This window comes from Oryzias latipes, chromosome 6 (assembly GCF_002234675.1).
Source record: "Oryzias latipes chromosome 6, ASM223467v1".
Lineage (NCBI taxonomy): Eukaryota > Metazoa > Chordata > Actinopteri > Beloniformes > Adrianichthyidae > Oryzias > Oryzias latipes.
The window spans coordinates 11,376,513-11,381,629 of NC_019864.2; the positions used below are offsets into that span (position 1 = coordinate 11,376,513).

At 41.0% G+C, this 5,117-nt stretch overlaps 2 non-coding genes across 2 annotated transcripts; both read left to right on the top strand.

Annotated features, from left to right (window-relative positions):
* Window positions 1–2,605: 2,605 nt before the first annotated feature.
* On the top strand, window positions 2,606–2,704 carry mirlet7a-1 (microRNA let-7a-1). Its single transcript, NR_107094.1, has one exon. It is a non-coding gene; the product is annotated as a microRNA let-7a-1 (primary transcript).
* A 363-nt stretch (window positions 2,705–3,067) lies between these two features.
* mirlet7b-1 (microRNA let-7b-1) lies at window positions 3,068–3,158 on the top strand. The gene has a single exon (NR_107095.1). It is a non-coding gene; the product is annotated as a microRNA let-7b-1 (primary transcript).
* Window positions 3,159–5,117: the final 1,959 nt, after the last annotated feature.

A 5,117-nucleotide genomic window follows, 5' to 3' on the forward strand; every position in this document is an offset into this window, starting at 1 on the left:
TTACCTGCTCGTATGGTCGATACTGTAGGCCGTAAATGATGGTAACTGTCATTATAACTTGTTTAGTTGTTGTGCCGCGCCATTTGTTCCAGTTACACACATGTCCGCACATCGAGTGGCTCAGATATGGACCTGCTATTTGGTGATATCTGCTATAGACCGTGTATGTGGAGTGTAGGAAGCACACAACTGAATACTTCTTGAGACTAAGTGGAATATTTTAAGTTTACAATATATACTGTAGATTGTATATCTATATATTATAAATATTAAGTCTACAATATATAGATAGTATATAAAAAGTAAACTTCAAGTGAAGTGGGGCAAAAAAGCATTTAGTCAGCCACCAGTTGTGCAACTTATCCCACATAACATGAGAGAGGTCTGTTATTTTATTCCCAGTTATACCTCAGCTATAAAAGACAAAATGAATGAAAAAAAATCATTTTATAAAGAATTTATTTGTAAATTATGGTGGTAAAAACGTATTTGGTCACCTACAAAGAAGCAAGATGTCTGGCTCTCACAGACCTGTAACTTTTTCTGTAAGAGAATCCTCTGTCCTCCCCTTGTGACATGTATTAATGGCACCTGTTTGAACTGGTTTTCTATTTAAATGACACATGTCCACAACATCAAACTGTCACACTCCAAACTCAACCATGGCCAAGACCATAGAGCTGTCTAAGGGCACCAGAAACCAAATTGTTGACCTGCACCAGGCTGGGAAGACTGAATCTGCAATAGGTAAGCAGCTTGGCGTGAAGAAATCAACTATGGGAGGAAATATTAGGAAATGGAAGACATACAAGACCACTGATAATCTCCGTCCATCTGGGGCTTCCCGAAAGATCTCACCAAATGGGGTCAAAATGTTCGCAAGGACAGTGAGCAAAAATCCCAGAACTACACGGGGGGACCTAGTGACCTATGACCTGCAAAGAGCTGGGACCAAAGTAACAAGGGCTACCATAAGTAACACATGACGCTGCCAAGGACTCAAATCCTGCAGTGCCAGACGTGTCCCCCTGCTAAAGCCAGTACATGTGAAGGCCCGTCTAAAGTTTGCTAGAGAGCATTTGGATGATCCAGAAGAGGATTGGGAGAATGTCCCATGGTCAGATGAAACCAAAATAGAACTTTTGGAGAAAGAATGTTGAGTTGCATCCAAAGAACACCACATCTACTGTAAAGCATGGGGGTGGAAACATCATGATTTCGGGCTGTTTTTCAGCAAAGGGACCATGACAACTGATCCGCGTAAAGGAAAGGATTAATGGGGCCATGCCTTGTCAGATTTTGAGTGAGGACCTCCTTCCATCATCAAGGGCATTGAAGATGAAACGTGGCTGGGTCTTTCAGCATGACAACGGTCCCAAAGACAAACGCACGAGTAAAGAAGGATTGGTTTTGTAAGAAGCATTTCAAAGTCCAGGAGTGGCTTAGCCAGTCTCCAGATTTCAACCCCATAGAAAATTGTTGGAGGGAGTTGAAATTCTGTGTTGCCCAGCGACAACCCCAAAACATCACTGCTCTAGAGGAGATCTGCATGGAGGAATGGGCCAAAAAGACTTACAGAATATGTTTGACTGCTGTCATTGCCAACAAAGGGTATGGAACAAAGTATTGAGTTGAACTTTTTTTATTGAACAAACACTTTTTTTCCTCCATAATTAACAACTAAATTCTTTAAAAATCAGACAATATGATTTTCTCTTATAGTTGAGGTATACCTGTGATGAAAATTACAGGCCTCTCATCATTTTAAGAGGGAAAAGTTGCACAATTGGCGGCTGACTAAATACGTTTTGCCCCACTGTATACTGCCTCAATTTTTTGTATAGACCAAGTATACTTGTAGTACTTTTAAAGGCTACTTTTTGCTAAGGGTTTAACATCTGAGCAATAAGAGCAATTGTGCTCATATTTTTGTATATTTCTTTTAATGAATAAGTAACGTGTTGTGTGTTTTTGTGTGTTTGTAGATGAAGCCTTCCTGACGAGCAGATGATCCTTTGATGGAGAGGAAGCACCCACACACAACTATTTGCTGCGTGTTGCAGAGCAGGTGAGGAGCATTAGCAGAGAGAGCAGCTGTAGGCTTCTGCTCCTCACATGAAAGCCCAGATGAAAGCTGACCCAACCTTATTGCTCATATCTCAAAATCACAGAAAACACTGAAACGGGATGTGTTTATTGGTGTGATTCATAATCATAAGTCCAAGTGCCATATTCTGTTTACTGTCGTGATAATTAGAGAACAAAAAAGGTAAATGTTGTTGTTTTCCATTTAACTGCAGATTAGAAATTACTTGTGGATCACATTTGAATATGAAAATTCCTCGGTCATGCAAAATCTGCTTGGAGCATGGGTGCCTAGATGGGTCATTTGAATTCCTCTCGAGCTCGTGCCATGAACTCAGAGACCCAGTCGTCACATCGTGTTCTGAACACACGGCCTCCTTTGGTGGGAGTGAGGCAACCCAAAGGAGGGTGGCATGTGCCTTTGTGTTTTTTGTGAGTCTCAACTGCCGTTTTGCTTTGCTGGGGTGTCTCAAAGTGGATCACGAACACGAACAAGGACGTAAAGGGCTTCTGTTTTAAAAGACTGTCCTTTGGGGTGAGGTAGTAGGTTGTATAGTTTTAGGGGTCATGCCCTTCCTGTCAGATAACTATACAACTTACTGTCTTTCCTAAAGTGGCTGTAATGTCGTCATTTGCCTTTCCTGGAGCTATGGATCAACACTGGGACGTGCTTGCTTGGCCGGACACACCTCAAATGTTTGAACCCCAGGGTTTGTATGTGTTTCAGGTGATTTTTCAGACCTAATTTGACTTGTTTTTAACAATTTTCTGTTAAAAGTCTGCCGGCTCTTTCCTTCTTCTACCCTTCCTCACCTATTTACAGTATTTTGTCTCTTTCCTGCTATGATAACACATGACTGTCCAATTAAAGACCTACTTTCAGAAAAAAAGGGCTTTCAAAATGTCTGGTCTTTGGTTTAACTGCCTAGAAAAACCTCCACTAAAAGTCTGAGAGTGCGGATCGTACCATGTTTCTGATGTTCGTACGGGGTGAGGTAGTAGGTTGTGTGGTTTCAGGGTAGTTATTTTGCCCAATCAGGAGATAACTATACAACCTACTGCCTTCCCTGAAGGGCAGCAATACTACACCATACAGACATGTGGATGGGCCATTGGCATCATGAAAATCTCCAAAACAACAGCAGAAACTGCTCTGTGTGACCCATTTTGTCCTGGAAAGAAATGTTTCCCAGCAGGTAACATTTTTAAAATTTTCTTTGCTTTTAATCTGGATATTCTGCTATTCTGCTATTCTGCTATGAAAATAAAATAAGAAAATGAACGATGTTTGGTGCTTTTATTCTGGCGTTAACCTCAGGTAAACCAACAGGAGACTCCACAAGTGCTAATTAATTTAAGTCTCCATCCTTCATAACCTTTTCTAAAGGGGAAATAATGACTTGAGTACTTGAATCCAGTTGAAGAATTGGCCAAGATATGCAAAAAAAAAAAGAGAAAAGAGGAGAGCAGATGGAAAAAGGAGTGTGGCACAGTCTCACCTTTTGGGCTCTAGCACATGATTCATACGACGACAGATGATGGCTGCAGTATTTCATCTCCCTCTTGCCAGTGGCTTACATAAATAAACACTCCAGCAGACAGATAACGAGGTGAGTGCCAGATGGTGTTAGGCCAACCTGGGTATCAGACCTGCTTCACTGTCTGTGACTGCAGCCCCGTATCTCATATCAAGGTCAAGCTGAGAGCGAGAGTCCTCACGCGCCTCTCCACTTCCACTCAGCAGTCACATTGTGAACTCTGTGCCACGGATAAACACTTATTAATACGATTTTCCTACATACATTTATGCATGAAATGGCTTTGCTTCAGCCTGCGACCATTAAAGGACGCCCTGTGCCAGTTACACTTTCACCTAATGACTCAGATTCAGCAGGAGGTGCAGCTCAGCAGAGCATGGAGCTGGGACAATGTAATGCGAGATGAAGTTTGACACTGCTCTGTGTCTAAACCAATGTTGGGATGTATTTGTAAGTGGGCTGCACCCACTGTGTAGCTGTCACCCACTAGCCACCATATTGAATCGATTTGAGCCTCAGACTCTGTCATGGTGAAAAGAGAGCTGAATACCAAGCCTGGTGGAACAAAGGCTCTGTGTGCATCCTGTCTCTGGGGTTGCATCTGTAAAGGCCAGCCTCCTCCATCATCCCCTGCTGCCTGCCACATCTCAGAGAAGCGTGAAAGGCTCAAACACCCACCCAAGTATGATTTTTTTTTTCTAATTTATAATTATCTATTTAAAAAAAAACGGTTGAGATGAGACCTAGAATGAACAAATCACCATTTCAGGCTTTTGTTCATCCTCAGGTCTCTAAAAATGTGGGGGGAAATTATTCGAGTGGCATTGCGTTTTCATAGCTTTATAAAAGAGGTGGAGGCGTTTCTGAGTGGGTACTTGAATAGGTACTGAATCACTTTTAAAATCCTTGTTATCATCACACATTAAAGATTTTGAAAATATAACTGTATCACAAATAAAACAAAGTAACAGACCAAAAAAATTATTATTCAGGTAAACTATTCTAAGTCACCAAAAAAAAGAAAAAAAAACCTGTAGATTGCATTTCTCAATTGTCTGGTGGACAAAAGCGCCACCTATTGGAAACATGAGATTTATATTTCGTAACCCTTGACAGGAAGTGGGGGATACTCCCTAAACATCATAAGTCCATCACAGGATTTTGTCACTCATTTCAGCCTGAGATGATGAAATTTTTTACTGCTCCATCAGTGTATTATTTTACCCCAAAAAAATAAATTCAGGATTCAGCCACACATAGATTTTGAAAAATATTAAGTCACTTATAAGAAAACAAAAGACAGGTCTCGATTTCAATTTGAGTATAAACAAGAAGAAAACATTGCTTTTCTTGTTGTAGCTCTCCCATTGGTCTTTGATCACATAAGAACCCATCCATTTTTTCCTTAAATGAAAATCACGTGGGGCATACCACAAAACCAAGAGGACCACTGAACACATTTCTGATGTTATACTGATGTCACTATGGGTTCTT